General features: G+C 38.6%; 2 long non-coding RNA genes across 5 annotated transcripts; one reads left to right on the plus strand and one right to left on the minus strand.

Annotated features, from left to right (window-relative positions):
* Positions 1-4,048: 4,048 nt before the first annotated feature.
* Positions 4,049-5,526, plus strand: LOC122009597. The gene is made up of 4 exons (XR_006119597.1): positions 4,049-4,146; positions 5,001-5,062; positions 5,181-5,244; positions 5,315-5,526. It is a non-coding gene; the product is annotated as an uncharacterized LOC122009597 (long non-coding RNA).
* A 12,641-nt stretch (positions 5,527-18,167) lies between these two features.
* Positions 18,168-20,430, minus strand: LOC122029679. 4 transcript variants are annotated; one of them, XR_006125139.1, is made up of 3 exons: positions 19,723-20,430; positions 19,571-19,636; positions 18,168-18,208 (listed from the first exon to the last, which is right to left on the minus strand). It is a non-coding gene; the product is annotated as an uncharacterized LOC122029679 (long non-coding RNA). The 4 variants fall into 4 exon arrangements; XR_006125138.1 differs by having other exon boundaries at positions 18,169-18,208; positions 19,571-19,639; XR_006125137.1 differs by lacking the exon at positions 18,168-18,208 and adding an exon at positions 19,260-19,294.
* Positions 20,431-21,384: the final 954 nt, after the last annotated feature.

The following is a 21,384-nucleotide window of genomic DNA, read 5'->3' on the forward strand; positions in this document are numbered from 1 at the left end:
AAATATATACCTACGGATGTCAGAATTTTATGAAACAAGATTTTATGAGTTTCTAATTTTCTCCTGATTGTAAAAATGTCCTCATCTATAATTTTACCCTAATATTTTGAGTGTTGTGATTTTTTAACTTGAATTTAAAGAATTTGGTTTAAAAAATCACTACACTAAATATATTAGGTTAAAATTATGAATGAGGATTTATTTATGATTATTACAAAATTAGGAACCCATAGAAACTTGTTTCATGAAATTCCGACATCTCTAGGTTCATATTTAGTGTCTCCGATTAATTTTTCTTTTATTTTTAAATTTTTTTAAATTTGGGACGAATCCTGGATTTGTCCCAAAATCTGGGACGAATCCAGGAATTCGTCCCAAAATCTGGGATGAATCCAGGAATTCGTCCCAAAATCTGGGACAAATCCAGGATTCGTCCCAGAATTAAAAAAATGAAAAAATAAAATAAATATCATTCGGAAGGCCTAAATACGAACCTAGAGATCTCGGAATTTAATGAAATAAGTTTCTATGTATTCATAATTTTCTCCTGATCATAAAAATATCCTAATCCTGAATTTTAACCTAATATATTGAGTGTGGTGATTTTTTAACACGAATATGACCTAATGATTAATAAAAAATTCACCACAGTCAATATAATATGTTAAAATTATGGATAAGGATATTTTTGAGATTAGGAAAAAATTAGGAATCCATAGAAACTTGTTTCATGAAATTCCGACATCTCTAAGTCCATATTTAGTGTCTCCGATTAATTTTTCTTTTCTTTTTTAATTTTCTTAAATCTGGGACGAATCCTGGATTCGTCCCAAAATTTGGGATGAATCCTGGAATTCGTCCCCAAATCTGGGACGAATCCAGGAATTCGTCCCAAAATCTGGGACGAATCCAGGATTCGTCCCAGATTTAAAAAAAATAAAAAATAAAATAAATATCATTCCGAAGGCCTAAATATGGACCTAGAGATCTCGGAATTTAATGAAACAAGTTTCTATGCATTCATAATTTTCTCCTGATCATAAAATATACTAATTCTAAATTTTAACCTAATATATTGAGTGTGGTGATTTTTTAACACGAATATGACCTAATTCTTAATAAAAAATTCACCACAGTCAATATAATATGTTAAAATTATGGATAAGGATATTTTTGAGATTAGGAAAAAATTAGAAATCCATAGAAACTTGTTTCGTGAAATTCCGACATCTCTAGGTCCATATTTAGTGAAACATAGATAGTTTAATGTTAATTAAGTATGTTAGCGTTTAACGTATGTTTGAATATGTGTCTAAAACTTTAAATATATACCTACGGATGTCAGAATTTTATGAAACAAGATTCTATGAGTTTCTAATTTTCTCCTGATTGTAAAAATGTCCTCATCTATAATTTTACCCTAATATTTTGAGTGTTGTGATTTTTTAACTTGAATTTAAAGAATTTGGTTTAAAAAATCACTACACTAAATATATTAGGTTAAAATTATGAATGAGGATTTATTTATGATTATTACAAAATTAGAAACTCATAGAAACTTGTTTCATGAAATTCCGACATCTCTAGGTTCATATTTAGTGTCTCCGATTAATTTTTCTTTTATTTTTAAATTTATTTAAATTTGGGACGAATCCTGGATTTGTCCCAAAATCTGGGACGAATCCAGGAATTCGTCCCACAATCTGGGACGAATCCAGGAATTCGTCCCAAAATCTGGGACAAATCCAGGATTCGTCCCAGAATTAAAAAAAATGAAAAAATAAAATAAATATCATTCGGAAGGCCTAAATACGAACCTAGAGATCTCGGAATTTAATGAAATAAGTTTCTATGTATTCATAATTTTCTCCTGATCATAAAAATATCCTAATCCTGAATTTTAACCTAATATATTGAGTGTGGTGATTTTTTAACACGAATATGACCTAATGATTAATAAAAAATTCACCACAGTCAATATAATATGTTAAAATTATCGATAAGGATATTTTTGAGATTAGGAAAAAATTAGGAATCCATAGAAACTTGTTTCATGAAATTCTGACATCTCTAGGTCCATATTTAGTGTCTCCGATTAATTTTTCTTTTCTTTTTTAATTTTCTTAAATCTGGGACGAATCCTGGATTCGTCCCAAAATTTGGGACAAATCCTGGAATTCGTCCCCAAATCTGGGACGAATCCAGGAATTCGTCCCAAAATCTGGGACGAATCCAGGATTCGTCCCAGATTTAAAAAAAATAAAAAATAAAATAAATATCATTCCGAAGGCCTAAATATGGACCTAGAGATCTCAGAATTTAATGAAACAAGTTTCTATGCATTCATAATTTTCTCCTGATCATAAAAATATACTAATTCTAAATTTTAACCTAATATATTGTGTGTGGTGATTTTTTAACACGAATATGACCTAATTCTTAATAAAAAATTCACCACAGTCAATATAATATGTTAAAATTATGGATAAGGATATTTTTGAGATTAGGAAAAAATTAGGAATCCATAGAAACTTGTTTCGTGAAATTCCGACATCTCTAGGTCCATATTTAGTGAAACATAGATAGTTTAATGTTAATTAAGTATGTTAGCGTTTAACGTATGTTTGAATATGTGTCTAAAACTTTAAATATATACCTACGGATGTCAGAATTTTATGAAACAAGATTCTATGAGTTTCTAATTTTCTCCTGATTGTAAAAATGTCCTCATCTATAATTTTACCCTAATATTTTGAGTGTTGTGATTTTTTAACTTGAATTTAAAGAATTTGGTTTAAAAAATCACTACACTAAATATATTAGGTCAAAATTATGAATGAGGATTTATTTATGATTATTACAAAATTAGAAACTCATAGAAACTTGTTTCATGAAATTCCGACATCTCTAGGTTCATATTTAGTGTCTCCGATTAATTTTTCTTTTATTTTTAAATTTATTTAAATTTGGGACGAATCCTGGATTTGTCCCAAAATCTGGGACGAATCCAGGAATTCGTCCCAAAATCTGGGACGAATCCAGGAATTCGTCCCAAAATCTGGGACAAATCCAGGATTCGTCCCAGAATTAAAAAAATGAAAAAATAAAATAAATATCATTCGGAAGGCCTAAATATGAACCTAGAGATCTCGAAATTTAATGAAATAAGTTTCTATGTATTCATAATTTTCTCCTGATCATAAAAATATCTTAATCCTGAATTTTAACCTAATATATTGAGTGTGGTGATTTTTTAACACAAATATGACCTAATGATTAATAAAAAAATTCACCACAGTCAATATAATATGTTAAAATTATGGATAAGGATATTTTTGAGATTAGGAAAAAATTAGGAATCCATAGAAACTTGTTTCATGAAATTCCGACATCTCTAGGTCCATATTTAGTGTCTCCGATTAATTTTTCTTTTCTTTTTTAATTTTCTTAAATCTGGGATGAATCCTGGATTCGTCCCAAAATTTGGGACGAATCCTGGAATTCGTCCCCAAATCTGGGACGAATCCAGGAATTCGTCCCAAAATCTGGGACGAATCCAGGATTCGTCCCAGATTTAAAAAAAATAAAAAATAAAATAAATATCATTCCGAAGGCCTAAATATGGACCTAGAGATCTCGGAATTTAATGAAACAAGTTTCTATGCATTCATAATTTTCTCCTGATCATAAAAATATACTAATTCTAAATTTTAACCTAATATATTGAGTGTGGTGATTTTTTAACACGAATATGACCTAATTCTTAATAAAAAATTCACCACAGTCAATATAATATGTTAAAATTATGGATAAGGATATTTTTGAGATTAGGAAAAAATTAGGAATCCATAGAAACTTGTTTCGTGAAATTCCGACATCTCTAGGTCCATATTTAGTCATCCGATTAATTTTTTTTTTTTTTAAATTTTCTTAAATCTGGGACGAATCCTGGATTCGTCCCAAAATTTGGGACGAATCCAGGAATTCGTCCCAAAAGTAGGGACAAAAATGGCAACAAACTATTTTTGTTTCTAAAAAACCCTATATCCCTTAATCCCACATATTCTCTTTACCCGATCTCCTTCTCGCAGCGGCGGCTGAATCCTTCTCCAGCGGTGGCAGAATCCTTCTCCTGCAGCGGCGCAGGTAATCCCTCTTCCCTCTCCCATCTCCCCTCTCATCTGTGCGCGGCGCCGTGCCGGCCACGCTTGGCCGTGCGTGGTAGCGCTTGGGCGCTCCTTGCCGCGCGTGGGCGCGCCTGGCCGCGCGTGGCCTCACCTGGCCGCCGTCGTCGTGCCTGGCCAGGCGTGTCCTCGCCTGGACGCGCCTGGCCGCCGTCGTCGTGCTTGGCCGCTCGTGGCCGCACCTAGCAGCGTGTGGCTGCTCCTGGACGGGGCTGCTCACCTGGCCGCCGTCGTCGTGCCTGGCCAGGCGTGTCCTCGACTGGACGCTCCTGGCCGCCTTCGTCGTGCTTGGCCAGGCGTGTCCTCAACTGGATGCGCCTGGCCGCCGTCGTCGTGCTTGGCCGCACCTGGCAGCGTGTGGCTGCTCCTGGACGGGGCTGCTCCGGTGGTTTAAATTCCGATACAGTACTTATCCGCTGTTTGTATGCTTATCCAGTTACAATGATGATTGATTTTGTAACCTTGATTCAATCAACTCATTTTAGGTCAACATTTTATGTTATTTCTTTGAACAGTAAGAATTTGGACTTGCTAAGTCTCAGTAATTTATTCATGCATTGAATTTGTGCTTTCCATCAAATTACGCCTCTGATTTCTCATCTTATCTCCTAAGTAGAATGATAGTTGGCTTGATTTTGTGGGTTCGGCTTATCAACAAGAGTCGTCTACTGAAATTGATCATCATTCATGGCCAAAAAAATAACATTTATAGCTATTAAAAGAACAAAGTTTAGAGAGACTAAAATGCTAGTGAAAAAAGTACAAATGATTTATTATGTTAAGGTATTGACTAAATTTGTAATTTTGTTTGTGCAGGTCTCGCTCGGTGTAGTTGGAGACACTCGTATCATAAAGCATTTTTGTAGATCTTCCCCGTGGTATTCTAGCCTATCTTTAATATGCAAACTTACCAAACTTATATCTCACTTTTTATATACTGTCTCAGTTATAATTTTATTTATTTTATCAGTTAATACATTGTATTTATTCCTACAGGTCATTAGAGGTGACATCTAATATTTTTTCCCCTCTTGTTCTACAAGCTATTTGAAGAAAAATGGTAAGTTTTTGAAAGTTCCTTTTTATGAATCAAATTTGCAATTTACTTTATCTTATATTGGAATTTTTAGTTCCGCTCTAAGTCAGATTCCTCCGCGTGACGATGATGATGATGGCGATGATGATAACGATGATGCTGGTGATGCTATTTCATGATTTTAATTATGTCTGATGATTATTTGTCTCATAATTAGTGTTTTATACATTAAACCATGCCATGTTAACTTTTCTAATTTTTATTTTATTTAATATTGTTAATTTGTTTTTAACAGGATTGGTGAGGCAAAATATGTATCGGAGAAAAAAGTAAGTATTAAATAACACACTCGTAGTTGAACATGTTAGACTTTTAATTATATTTATATATTTTTAAATTAGTTATATTTGAAAAGTTAAATAAAGGTATCTTTTTATATATTTGTTGAAATTTGATATTATTGCATTATTACTTCAAATTCCAAATTATGATTAGAGTTTGCCTAATAACCAAGTAACTATGAGTACTTAAAGACTAGTATCAACTAATTGCTCATATATTAGTTTGTGTTTTTTTCATTTCAGACATTTTCATATTATAGGGATTTTAAGAATACATCTCATTCTCTCTATGTTTGATGAAATATAATATTTGTAAAACTTGTTTGATAAGGTGAAATATGGTATATCATAACAATTTGATACAAATGAAACTATTAGAATTGTGAGATTGTTAGAATTTAAGTTATTATCTTTCTGGTTACACATGATCTGGTTTATTCGTTTGTTTGTATGCAGGAAGAGAAGAGTTGATGGGGATGAAAGCTTTTGTGGAGAAAGAAGATGAGTTGATGTATCTTAGTTTTTTTTTAAATTTAACTCCTTGTTTAACTTCTTGGATTATTAGACTTTATAAATATTTGAGTGTTGAACTTGTATAATATTTTGGAGTCGTTTGAAGAAGATGTTGAGAACTTTGAATTTGTTGTATTGTGATTTGATTTCAATTATTAATATATGTATCTGAAATAGGATGTGTTGAATGTATATATTGTGTTATTTGTGATATTGTTAATTAGGATGTGTTGAAAGTCTATATTTTGTTATTTGAATTTGTTATATATATTTTATTTGAATTTATTGTAGAAATGTATAGTTGCTGGATTTTTTTTTTAATTTAGGAACGAATTTGGCAACGAAAATAATTTGTTCCAAACTTATCCATTGATAATTTTGCAATAAAAATATTTTTGTTCCAAATTTCGTCCCAGATTCTGGGACGAATATGCGGATTCGTCCCAGAATTTGGGACGAAACTGCGGATTTGTTCCAGTATTTGGGACGAAATTTGGAATGAATATTTATTTTTTAAATGAAATTAGTATTTTCGTTGCCAAATTCGTTGTAAATTTTGCAACAAAAATAATATTCGTTGCAATGTGTCATGAAAATTAGCAACAAATTTGGCAACGAAAATATAATTTGTTGCCAAATTTGGGACAGATTTGGCAACAGAATTAAATTCATCCCCAAATTCGTTGCTAAGTTTGCAACAAAATAAATTTTCGTTGCAAAATTGTATAGTATTTTGGGACAAATAGAGTTTTTTGTTGCAAAATTGGCAACGAATTTGGGGACGAAAATATTATTCATCGCCAATTTTGTCCCCAAATTCGTTGCCAAATTTCCAACGAACAAATATTTGTTCCAAAAGTTGGCATCAATAATTTTGGGACGAAAATATTTTCGTCCCAAATTTTGTCCCTAAATATTTTGCAACGAATTTTTTTGTCAAATTCGTCCCAAAATTTGTCCCAGAAGCCTTTATTTTTTGTAGTGTACTGGGAGACTAACAATAGAAATGGGGAACTAAGCCCCTAAGTATGATCAACTCTTAGATCGATCGGGTTTGTATTGAGAATTACCTCATACATTTGCCTTATATATAAGTGGGGGCGCTGAGCCTCGTAAACCCGATCGACATTGTGATCAACCAGCCATATGTTGAGAGATAGGAAGCTCTACCCTGTAAACATGACCGATGCTTAGACCGACCGACCACGACTGACCATATTATTGGTACCCCAAGGTTGTTTTGACGTGATCAAACAAGTTAGGTTAAGTCCTTCCTGTGTCTAAGTGTGCAGGAACTTAGGAGCACAGGATGTCGAGCAAAAGACACAGCTAGCGCAAAGAACGACATGGGAGAGAGCCGACGAACTCGGTGTGTCTAAGGGATGAGGTACTGTGGAAGAGTACACAGACAGACGAGAAAGAGACGCGCGACTTTTCCAAGGGACGAGAAGTCAGGAGTGGAAGGTTGCTCGAAAAGACCGGAAGTTGGGTTCGGGTGAATCGTATTCCAGATGGCCTAGATCAACCAAGCAAGAGGAACCGGAGCGGAAGACCCTGGCCGAGACGAGTGAAACTGGAGCAAAAGGCCCTGATCGAAAAAAGTCAACTTGGTTGACTTTCTTGGTTGGGCGCCCAGAATTAAATTTTATCCGGATCGTGTTTGACAGCGATCCATTACGAAGGGAATAAAATTTTATCCCCCTCCAAGCGCTTGTAACCCTTCCAGGTGCCCCGAGCAGGGCTATATAAGCAGCCCTGCTCCCAAAGCTAAAATACAACCAGAAATATCCAAACAACACTTGTGCGCTTTTCCTTTTATGTTTTAGCTTCACCTTGTTGTGCGTTCATTGCTGTAAAGAGGCTTCTCCGCCTGAAGGAGATTTTTTTAGTGCACTTTAACTTTCTTGGATTAATAACCTCCCCGGTTGTAACCAAGAAACTTCTCGATGCCTCTTTTTTTTTTTTTTATTATTCTTTTATGCAAGTGTTATATTAAGTTATAAGTCCAAAAAAGATATTTGTTTTGTTTAATTTGTATAGGGCCTATTCACCCCCCTCCCTCTAGTCAACCGCCGAGGGTCTTAACAAGTGGTATCAGAGCCAGGATGCTTTAGGAGGACTAACCACCAATCGAAGCACCAAATCGATGGCCAGACCGAGCATATACCCACCGAAGTTCGAGGGAGAGTTCATGAGCTGGAAAAAGAGAATGCAGGTATTCTTTAAAACTGATTTTGAATTGCTTTTAATAATAAAGTTCAATTTTGTAGCTGTTAGAGTGTATACTAAAAGCCTAGCTTTTTGTATAAACATTTATTTTGAAATAAAAATCACTTTGGTCTAATGTCTACATTTATATGCTAAGTGTAGTTGTTCATTTAATTTATATTGAAGATAACATGGTGTGTGGTGTCACACAGAAGATCATGTTATCTGTTCCTTATAAATTATAAATAGTAGCTCACAACCAAAATGGAATGGGATAAACCATTGGAGTGTTTGTAGTATAATTTGATATTAGTTTATCTTAACTATAAAATTACACTAGTACACTATGAGTATATGAGCAGGACCATTTAGGTAGTTTCTTTTTATATTGACTACATAAAAGAACAAAATCTCTGTTATTATGGAAGTGCGTATTCTTAATCATGATATAATAACAAGCATGTATACTTAATATTTATTTCTTTAATGTATCAAAGGGTGAGATTTAGTTCGTTAAATCAATAGGCTCGATAAGTTGGGAAGTGATATTGTTTATATGGTGTGTTGTTGATTATAGAATGAAACTGTGTCCTAGTAATCTAGGTTGGTGATGTCCCCTTGAGGAGCTCATAAGGATTGTCATGTAAACCCTACAGGTGGACTTAGTCCGACATGACAATAAAGTTGAGTAGTACTACTCTTGGAGTTAGATATTAATTGAGTTGTCAGTAACTCATTTAATTAGTGGACATTCGATATCTTAAACACAAGGAGACTAACACACTCATGATAAGAAGGAGCCCATATTGTAATATGGGATTGGTGCGGTAGTGCAATAATAACTCTTTAGTGGAATGAGTTATTATTGATGAACTTGAGTTGGGTGTTCAGGGCAAACACGAGAAGCTCAAGCTCATCGGGAGACCAAAACCAATTCCTCCTCTCGGTTCCTGTTGTAGCCTTTTATTTATAAAGTCTTATATCTACTTAAAGCCCAGCTTCTTACCCATCTTGATGTGGCCGGCCAAACCAAGCTTGGAGCCCAAGCTAGGGCCGACCAAGACAAAGATTGGAGCCAAGTTGTGGTCGGCCAAGCTTGGAGCCCAAGCTAGGTGGTCGACCACATAAAAATTAAAAGGGTATTTTAAATTTTAAAATCTTTCATTTTGTGGAAGTCATTATTTTAAAAGAGAGTTTTTAAATTTTAAAATCTTTCATTTTATAGCTTTTTACAAAGGAGTAAGAGAAAGGTTTGATATCTTTCCTTATTTGTAGTTAAAAGAAATATTTTAATTTTTGATAAAACTTTCCTTTTTGGTAACCATCCACATGTTTTTAAAAGAGAGGTTTTAATTTATAAATTTTTTCTTTTATAACCAACAAGGGATTTAAAAGAGAAATTTTTTAATTTAAATTTCTTACCGGTAACAAATAAGGAAGTTTTAATTTTATGTTTAAAACTTTCCTTTTTTGGAGCACATGTGTAGGGCTGACCATGACAAGCATTAAAGGAAGTTTTAATTTTTTGTTTTAAAACTTTCCTTTTTAGTCATTGGCAAGGAATATAAGGAAGTTTTAATTATGTTTAAAACTTTTCTTTTTTGCCAAGACCAAGGATTATAAAAGAGATGGAGGGTGTGCCTCATGAGATAGCATATCTTCTATTCCTCTCTTCTAATCCTTTGGTGGCTGACCCTTTTCCTTTTCTCTTCTGTCACGCCCCAGAGGAGTCCCTGTCCGAGAAAATTTCGACAGCATCTCCCCTGTACGGTGGACAATCTGAAACTTTTCTACATCTCACAAATACCTCAGCCACAGGCGGCTGGAATAATAACAACAAAATAAAACATCACCACGCACTTATATATAATCAAACAAAGTAGTAATACTCTGACTCGAAAACCACCCTACTCAACTACACTCGTAAAGCTCAAAACTGACGAACTCACCTCTTCTGCCGTCCAGGCAGGCATGTAGTAGAATAAATCCAAATCATACCAAAAGTCCATCAAATGGAAAGATTCCATACACTATCCATATGTAAAGTCCAAAACAAAACTAAAACAAAGTCTGATAGCGAAAAGCTAAAATAAAACAACAACTCAAAAATCAGCAGAGGAGTAGCACTACGTGCTGTGGGGACCAGCGATTGGAACTCCCTCCTGACAGCATCAACCTGAAAATAACAACAATGGAGGCGGGGTGAGTCCAACACTCAGCAGGTACAGTTGATATGCAAAGTAAAGAAATAACACCTAGCACTAATCATGCGTACAGTCTCCTGATAAAAATAAAGACAAATGCAAACCGAAGAAGACAGGAGAGAATCTGTACTAACCAGGACCCGGTAAAAGGACAAATAGTCCGAAAGGTATAGAAGACCTGTATGCATGTCAATCAAGGTATCCAAGCAATGTGCAGCATATAAGTGCAACAAACACAAACACAAACAATAAATGCATCATGCATATGATGCCAATGTCATGGTCACCCCTGACGCCAGTCAGCCAACTCACAACAAAAGTGGGACCAAGTGGGTAGGGCTGTGACAACCGTGCACTCTGCATCACTACTCCTGATGAGTGACCGAAGTGGACGGGATGCTGTCGGAGTACACACATACTCCTACCCCAAATCATAAATGGGGGAGCGCCATGCTCTCATCTCCCGGTACACTGTGACGGGGAGGGATCTCTAACGTACTACACGCTGCACTACCCATGAGCGGACCAACGGAGCACCGGAAGAGCCAAACTGACGTGCTACCACGCTGTGTACCGCTACCCATGAGTGTCACAACGGAGCACCGAACAGTGATGAAACTGGCGAAGTGCTCGACAATAAAGGAGCAATCAATCACTCAGCATGCAATCATGCGAATGGTGCATGTCACTAAACATGGTAATATACTAAACCAATCTCTGGACATATCATAATGTGCACAAAAGCGAATGAATCATATCAAGGTATCTGATCATATAAGGTATCAAACCTAGGTCCTGACATGGTAAAATATGGTTATATCACTACCCATGAGCATGTGGAATCAGGTACATATCCATACAGGATGTAAACAAACAATCAATCAACAGGTAGCATGTATTGGGCAGTGATTAACCGAAACAAGTAAGAAACACAATTAATGCATCTTGTTAATTTAATTACTAAGCATATCAAAGACAATAAGTCAAAAGTACCCGCCTCCGAAAATAGAAAGTCCAATCTGACTCCGAGATACTCGTCTCGCGTCAAGGTCCTGTATATTAAACATAAGGTCTAGTTTAGCTAATTCTATCCTACCACAATTAGCCAAATTAAATTCTAATCCAATTTAAGAAGTTCTAAATTGGATCCAACTAATCCATCCAACAAAATTAATGAACCCTAATTAAATAAAATCAATGGGTCCACCAGGGTTAGTTCCTTAACCCTAATCATAACATGAGATTAAAAATCTAAAGCTAATCCAATCTACCAATCTCTAACATATACCTAATCAATATCCACGAAGTTCAAAAACCCTAAACCTTACCTCAAATTTTTCGATGCCTCAGTGCTGCTCAAATCCTGAAGAACTTACCGTCGAGACCCGGAGAAGCTGCTGTGAGAAATCAGTGACAAATACCACTGTTATCAGCCAACAAATCCAACATAAGATCCCAAATCAACAATCATACATATTACCTCTTCCCTCCTACTGCCTGTGATGACCTAGGATCCGTCAAAGTTACTGCTAGCACTTGACGGCTGGCCGACCGATGCTAGGGCACAAGGACAGTGGCGAAAGGGCACTGCTGTGCTGATTTCGTGCGAGAGGAAGACTCGGCTGTTCCAGGAGATGTCGGACACTAGGGCACAGAGCTAAGGTAGAAGCAAGAGACCTGCTCTGCTCGGCGATCGGAGATAGGGCTCGGCACAGAAGGGTGACCGTCGGGAGTGTCTCAGGCTAGGACACAGGAAGGCAGCGTCGATCGGCGGTGGCTGCACGAGAAGAGAAGACTAGGGCATAGCCGCGATTGGTACCAGACCTGGTGGCCGACGCTCTCTGTTCGACGGCGGCAGACGACGGAGAAATTAGGGCGCAGAGGTCGTCGGCAAAAGAGAAGAAATGAAGAGAGGGAGAAGGAGTTGCCGAGGGATTTAAGCGTCGGCGAGGAAACCGCCGCCGGCGGTTAGGGCAAAGAGAAGAAAGTAAGCGGCGGCGTCGGGAAGAAAAGGGAAGAGAGGCGGGGGATGGCTCGAGTTCGGCGACAAAAGAAAACGAAAAAGAAATAAGAAAATAAAAGGAAAAGAATATATATATATAATCTTTTCCTCGCTTAAATCGGGTAGCCTAAACAGGCTTTTCCGGACCCCGTTCTTGTCCCCGTTAACTCGTCCATACGAGCTCCGAAAAATTCCCGAAAAATTTCCATAAATTTCGGAAAATTCCTCTATTCATATTCGCCTATTTCCGATATTTTACATTCTCCCCCACTTATAAAAATTTGGTCCCCAAATTTCGTTATCTACCATCAGCAAGTACAAATAACAGATATAGAGTATAAATGCTGAACGGTAAATAAACCACATACCTCAAGTGAAAAGATGGGGGTATCGAGCTCGGATAGTATCTTCGAGCTCCCAAGTAGCCTCTTCGTCTGAGTGATGCTGCCATCCGACTTTAACCAGCTGGATAGTCTTGTTCCGCAACTGGCGCTCTTTCCGGTCGAGAATCCGTACCGGAACTTCCTCATATGTAATGTCAGGCTGAACTGGAACTGGGATATCTGCCAACACATGTGTCGGGTCGGGCACGTATCTCCTAAGCATCGATACGTGAAATACATCGTGAACGCCTGACAGGGACGGTGGTAGTGCCAGTCGGTAAGCTACTGCTACAATCCTCTCCAAGATCTCGAAAGGACCAATGTACCGCGGAGCTAGTTTACCTCTGAGGCCAAATCTCTTCACCCCTTTCGTGGGTGAAACTCGCAGAAATACATGGTCGCCAACAGAGAACTCTAGTGGTCTGCGTCTCCGATCAGCATAACTTTTCTGGCGGTCCTGCGCCTCTGACATCCTCCGTCTGATAGTACAGACCAACTCTACCTTATGCTGAGCTCTATGAGGTCCCAACATCTGGGTCTCCCCAACCTCATCCCAAAGGGTGGGTGTCCGACAAGGCCTACCATACAACACTTCAATGGTGGCATTTGGATAGCCGAATGCAACCCGTTGTTGTAGGCGAACTCTACAAATGTCAAATGGTCCTCCCAACTGCCTCCGAAAATCCAATACACAAGACCTCAGCAAGTCCTCTAGAGTCTGAAAGGTCCGCTCTAATGGTCCATCTGTCTGCGGATGGAAAGTTATACTGAAACAGAGCTGCGTGCCCAAGGTCTGCTGCAGTCTCTGTCAAAAACAAGACGTGAACCGGGGTCTCTATCCGAAATAATAGTCAAAGGAACCCCATGTAATCTGATGATCTCCCGACAATACAGATCTGCCAATCGATCCAAGAAATCAGTCTTCCGGATCGCTAAGAAATGCGCGGATTTGGTTAATTGATCAACGATTACCCAAATCGCGTCATGGCCTCGTCATGTCCTTGGCAAACTCACCACAAAGTCCATAGTAATGTGTTCTCATTTCCACTCAGGAATAGAAATCTGCTGAAGTAAGTCGGCAGATCTCTGATGCTCGGCCTTCACTTGCTGACAGACAAGACATCTCGCTACAAATTATGCGATGTCTTTCTTCATGTCGTCCTTCATGTCGTTCCACCAATAGAAACACCTCAAATCTTGGTACATACGGGTACCGCCTGGGTGGACAACAAATCATGAACGATGAGCCTCCGGAAGTAACTCCTATAAGACCGGATGAGACTGAAGCACGTAAAATCTGCCTCGGTAGTGTATAACACCCTCCTCGTCTCGTGTGAACTCGGTCTGCTGCCCGGAAGCTATCTGGCTGTAATTAAACTGCAAATACTGATCAGCAGTCTATGGCTCTCGTATCCTTGTCCTGATCAACGACTGAGCAACCATGGTAACCAAAGTACCCTGCTCTGTCTGTCCTTACCCCTCAAGGCCCAAATCGGAGAAACCTTAAATCAAGTCTGTGACCACAACTCGGTGGCAAGCTAAAGTTCCTCCGGACTTTCTGCTAAGCGCATCGGCAACCACATTAGCTCTCCCCGGGTGATAGCTAATGGTACAATCAAAATCCTTCAGGAACTCCATCCATCTCCTCTGTCAGAGATTAAGTTCCTTCTAAGTAAACAGACATTTGAGACTCTTATGGTCAGTGAGAATCTCAAATATAACGTCATATAAATAATGTCGCCAAATCTTCATGGTAAAAATAATGGCGACTTGCTCCGATAGTTCTTCTCATGATCCTTCAACCGACGAGAAGCATAGGAGACTATCATATCGTGCTGCATCAGAACAGCGCTCAAACCCTGAATAGATGCGTCGGTGTAGAGGACATATCCGTCCTCTCCGGAAGGTAAAAATCAAAATTAGAGCCGACACTAGTCTCCGCTTCAGCTCCTAGAAGCTGGTCTTGTCATCTTCAGTCCAAGTGAACTTCACGCCTTTCCAGGTCAGGCGTGTCAGTGACATAACTATCCGAGAGAAACCCTCAACATATCTCCGGAAATATCGAGCTAAACAAAGAAAGTTGTGAGCCTCTTCTATAGACTCCGTCTACTCCCAACGGTAACAACCTCGATCTCCTGTGGAACCACGGTATACTCCTACTGATGACCGTGTGTCTCAAACATCTCACAGAAGACAACCAAAATACGCACTACTGATCTTCACATCTAGACGTTTCAGTCGAAACATCTCTAGAACTATGCAAAGATAGTGTACGTGATACACCTCAGATCAGGAATAAAACACCACATCATCAATAACGATAACGAATTCTGATCCAATATCCTAGGGATACCCAAATCATCTAGTCCATGAAAACATCTAAGGCTCCGCAAGCCCTAATGGTAAAACCAATACACATAATGTCTGTATCACAGACATTCCCAATCCATAAGATCCTCGACAATAAATCTGAAATATGATCACCAACGATATAAATCATCTAAGCATAGATCCTCCAGTGTGAGAGCAACGCTCCATCATAGAAAATACCACATATGTGGGAGCAACGCTCTACCACAAGAAATCCTCAATATATATGAGTAACACTCCACTACAAATAATCTATAACATGTATCTGCAATAGATATGGGAGCAATGCTCCGCTACAAGCAATCCGAAATATATGGGAGCAACACTCCACCTAAAACAGTCCATAATATGTGGGAGCTACGCTCCACCACAACCATCTGAAATATGTGGGAGCTACGCTCTACCACAAACAAACATAAGTGCCTAAAGCACCCTACTATCTAGCCAGAGACTGCATGAGGTCCCGCTACCACAGACAATCCATAAATGACCAAGACATCTAACTATCCAACTAGAGTCTGTACAAGATCACTTTACTACATATCACTGTGGCAGCCAAAGGTATAACAATCCAGCAATCACATCAAACTCATCGTCAAATCTATCAACATCGTAGTGAGTCACCCACTGATAAGAATATGGGTTGACAGGGTAATCCAACAAATGACATAATGCAGACACTCCACACCCTGCATTCAACATAAGCAGAATTATCATGCTGCTACCAACAATACACCTGGCACACTTGTCACACAACATATGTATGATCGACATAATCCTCCAATTTGTACACACCAAACACACTCATAGCACTGGTATAAATCAGTGTGATACCTTCAACAATACCTACCGAACCCGTGTGCATATATCAACATAGGTATAATCGACAATACACCTCAAACAACTTCACATGGCATATATACACCTATGCCAAGAGTATAATCAACGTAATACTTCCAACAAATCATAATCGACACGAGTATACTCTCGTAACCATCATATAATATACAAGATACCTCAATATTACACCGAACACATCTGTACATATCACAACTCAGACTGAATCGATAAGATACATCCAATAAAACACTCAAACATATGTGCACATTCCACAACATAGTTTTTAATTGACAAATACCTCCAATAAACAATCAGACATGTATGTCTATCCACTCGGGTATAATCAACTAGAAACCCATAATAATCACATGTATAAATGTGTACGACCCAAAAGAAAAAGTCAGAATTCAAGAACATCAAGACACTCTCATTTTTATCCTCAAAAATATCAGCCCACATAATATCAGATGAATCAGTCTCTACTCCCATGAGGGCAAATTAGCATTCAAAACATCGATCAATATTTATCCACATAGTTCAATATCAGATGAAACAAATATCATTTTTTTTTTCATCCTGTTAACTAACCACAACTAACCAGATTTATTAAAATCTCATAGGCACTCTAAACCATAAACTCTCTAGCACCCGATTTATAATCTGATCACCAACTATAAACATCAAACCTGTGAATATCATACATGACACTCACTATGTCACCATCAACAACAACCCAAATAATAGATCATCAAAATAGTTATCCACTAATAGATCATCAAACAACCACATAACCTTTACCCTCATAAATCATTAGAAATCAACACATCACAATATCTGATCTCCCAATATCCCTTAACCTCAAATCATTCTCAACAATGATCAAACATGATAACTCTCAAATGACCAATTTTCATCGTATCGGATACCCTAATATCCAAAAGATATGAGTATAAAAAAACTCTACTGGCTAAGTCCACAGGAATATATAGGTACCTTCCATTACCCAGCTAACAATAGCAGAGGCTGATATGTGCCTCCATCTCCTATCCAACTAGTAGTAACAAAAGCTAAAACTACTGATGGTAAAATATATAAAATCACCAGAGACTATAATCCTTGATCTCTATTAGGGTCGAGCAAGATCAGTGGCTAACCCATCACATGTAATATGGGCTACAGCAACCACACAGGTACTAAAGATAAAGTGCTAATACATGTCATAACTATCATAAAATAAACATCATACCTATTTGCTGTCTGGAGATGTTCCGTCGCTGTCCAGTCCCCAACTTTTGACCTCAAAATTCCGAACAAAAATATCACCGGAAATCCAAATCAATCCGAAACGGAAATCCGAAACATAACCATATCGAAAATCCGAAAATGTCCAGTTTGACTCGCAAACCTGGCTAACCCAAATATCCAGAATACCAACAACAAGTATCCGATAAATCTCCAGAACACCAAAAGCAGATATCATAACCCCCTCTGATACCAATAAATTGGTATCAGATATATCTCGAAAATCCATAATACAAAAATCCAACAAGTATCGCCAAACTTGGCGCTCTGATACCAAGTAAATAAATTGGTATCAGGTTATCCCAAACATCCAAAATACGAAAACAGAAGATCGTAAAACTGTGCTCTGATACCACTAAATTATCACGCCCCAGAGGAGTCCCTGTCCGAGAAAATTTCGACAGCATCTCCCCTGTACGGTGGACAATCTGAAACTTTTCTACATCTCACAAATACCTCAGCCACAGGCGGCTGGAATAATAACAACAAAATAAAACATCACCACGCACTTATATATAATCAAACAAAGTAGTAATACTCTGACTCGAAAACCACCCTACTCAACTACACTCGTAAAGCTCAAAACTGACGAACTCACCTCTTCTGCCGTCCAGGCAGGCATGTAGTAGAATAAATCCAAATCATACCAAAAGTCCATCAAATGGAAAGATTCCATACACTATCCATATGTAAAGTCCAAAACAAAACTAAAACAAAGTCTGATAGCGAAAAGCTAAAATAAAACAACAACTCAAAAATCAGCAGAGGAGTAGCACTACATGCTGTGGGGACCAGCGATTGGAACTCCCTCCTGACAGCATCAACCTGAAAATAACAACAATGGAGGCGGGGTGAGTCCAACACTCAGCAGGTACAGTTGATATGCAAAGTAAAGAAATAACACCTAGCACTAATCATGCGTACAGTCTCCTGATAAAAATAAAGACAAATGCAAACCGAAGAAGACAGGAGAGAATCTGTACTAACCAGGACCCGGTAAAAGGACAAATAGTCCGAAAGGTATAGAAGACCTGTATGCATGTCAATCAAGGTATCCAAGCAATGTGCAGCATATAAGTGCAACAAACACAAACACAAACAATAAATGCATCATGCATATGATGCCAATGTCATGGTCACCCCTGACGCCAGTCAGCCAACTCACAACAAAAGTGGGACCAAGTGGGTAGGGCTGTGACAACCGTGCACTCTGCATCACTACTCCTGATGAGTGACCGAAGTGGACGGGATGCTGTCGGAGTACACACATACTCCTACCCCAAATCATAAATGGGGGAGCGCCATGCTCTCATCTCCCGGTACACTGTGACGGGGAGGGATCTCTAACGTGCTACACGCTGCGTCACACTACCCATGAGCGGACCAACGGAGCACCGGAAGAGCCAAACTGACGTGCTACCACGCTGTGTCCCGCTACCCATGAGCGTCACAACGGAGCACCGAACAGTGATGAAACTGGCGAAGTGCTCGACAATAAAGGAGCAATCAATCACTCAGCATGCAATCATGCGAATGGTGCATGTCACTAAACATGGTAATATACTAAACCAATCTCTGGACATATCATAATGTGCACCAAAGCGAATGAATCATATCAAGGTATCTGATCATATAAGGTATCAAACCTAGGTCCTGACATGGTAAAATATGGTTATATCACTACCCATGAGCATGTGGAATCAGGTACATATCCATACAGGATGTAAACAAACAATCAATCAACAGGTAGCATGTATTGGGCAGTGATTAACCGAAACAAGTAAGAAACACAATTAATGCATCTTGTTAATTTAATTACTAAGCATATCAAAGACAATAAGTCAAAAGTACCCGCATCCGAAAATAGAAAGGTCCGATCTGACTCCGAGATACTCGTCTCGCGTCAAGGTCCTGTATATTAAACATAAGGTCTAGTTTAGCTAATTCTATCCTACCACAATTAGCCAAATTAAATTCTAATCCAATTTAAGAAGTTCTAAATTGGATCCAACTAATCCATCCAACAAAATTAATGAACCCTAATTAAATAAAATCAATGGGTCCACCAGGGTTAGTTCCTTAACCCTAATCATAACATGAGATTAAAAATCTAAAGCTAATCCAATCTACCAATCTCTAACATATACCTAATCAATATCCACGAAGTTCAAAAACCCTAAACCTTACCTCAAATTTTTCGATGCCTCAGTGCTGCTCAAATCCTGAAGAACTTACCGTCGAGACCCGGAGAAGCTGCTGTGAGAAATCAGTGACAAATACCACTGTTATCAGCCAACAAATCCAACATAAGATCCCAAATCAACAATCATACATATTACCTCTTCCCTCCTACTGCCTGTGATGACCTAGGATCCGTCAAAGTTGCTGCTAGCACTTGACGGCTGGCCGACCGATGCTAGGGCACAAGGACAGTGGCGAAAGGGCACTGCTGTGCTGATTTCGTGCGAGAGGAAGACTCGGCTGTTCCAGGAGATGTCGGACACTAGGGCACAGAGCTAAGGTAGAAGCAAGAGACCTGCTCTGCTCGGCGATCGGAGATAGGGCTCGGCCAGCGGCACCGCAGGTGGTGACGCCGTCGGGTGGGTGTCGCGGCTGAGGCTAGGACACAGGAAGGCAGCGTCGATCGGCGGTGGCTGCACGAGAAGAGAAGACTAGGGCATAGCCGCGATTGGTACCAGACCTGGTGGCCGACGCTCTCTGTTCGACGGCGGCAGACGACGGAGAAATTAGGGCGCAGAGGTCGTCGGCAAAAGAGAAGAAATGAAGAGAGGGAGAAGGAGTTGCCGAGGGATTTAAGCGTCGGCGAGGAAACCGCCGCCGGCGGTTAGGGCAAAGAGAAGAAAGTAAGCGGCGGCGTCGGGAAGAAAAGGGAAGAGAGGCGGGGGATGGCTCGAGTTCGGCGACAAAAGAAAACGAAAAAGAAATAAGAAAATAAAAGGAAAAGAATATATATATATAATCTTTTCCTCGCTTAAATCGGGTAGCCTAAACAGGCTTTTCCGGACCCCGTTCTTGTCCCCGTTAACTCGTCCATACGAGCTCCGAAAAATTCCCGAAAAATTTCCATAAATTTCGGAAAATTCCTCTATTCATATTCGCCTATTTCCGATATTTTACATCTTCTCCTTTTATTTTCTCTCTTGGAGGTCGGCGGCATCAAACATTGCTTTCTCTTGGTGGCCGGTTGCTTGAAGGAGAAGAAGAAGAGAAGGAAGCTCTCTTGTCTAGCATCATTTGAAGGTTAGTTGGTGACTGAATCTTGGAAGCAAAGGAAGAAGCTTCGGTGGATTTTATCTTGGAAGATTGTCGCTCACATGACTTCTAAGAGAAGGAGAGGAATACAGCAGAAGATCAAGAGGTCTATGAGCTACAAAAAGGTATAACTAGTTATTTGTTTCCGCATCATAACTAGTTCATATTTTTGTATAGATCTTGAAAAACCAAACACAAGAGGTTATCAGTTTTAAGTTATCGTTTTTATTATCGATTTTATTTTTCAATTTCATATTTCGATAATGTGCTTCTATTGAGGTCTCTGTAGTTAAACCTAGTTTATTATAAGAAGTTAAATATCCGATTTCTTTGAGAGTCTTTGTCTAGGAAGTGGTGGACGATCCTATACTCAAGAAGGTCTAGTGCCTCACCATGTTTAACCTGGAAGCCGATTTTTGAAATAGATATTTGATTAACTTCTGTAATATGGTTTAACTTAGGAAGATCACATCGGTTAAAGTTGGAGTAAAAATGTTAAGTATAGTTTCCAATCCAAGTTTAACTTCTGAAGGACAATTTGGATTGATAATGTTAAGCATCGTTTGCAATCTAAATTTAATTTCAGTAGAGCACAGGATAGCTAGGATAGTTCTATGGTTGTATACATTTTTGTACAGAGGAACTAGAACGGTATTCCGAGTAGCAACCAACAATTGGTATCAGAGCTAGGTTATACCTCTGCGTATTTGGTTTTTAGTTTAATTATG

The sequence above is a fragment of the Zingiber officinale genome, chromosome 1A, assembly GCF_018446385.1.
Source record: "Zingiber officinale cultivar Zhangliang chromosome 1A, Zo_v1.1, whole genome shotgun sequence".
NCBI lineage: Eukaryota > Viridiplantae > Streptophyta > Magnoliopsida > Zingiberales > Zingiberaceae > Zingiber > Zingiber officinale.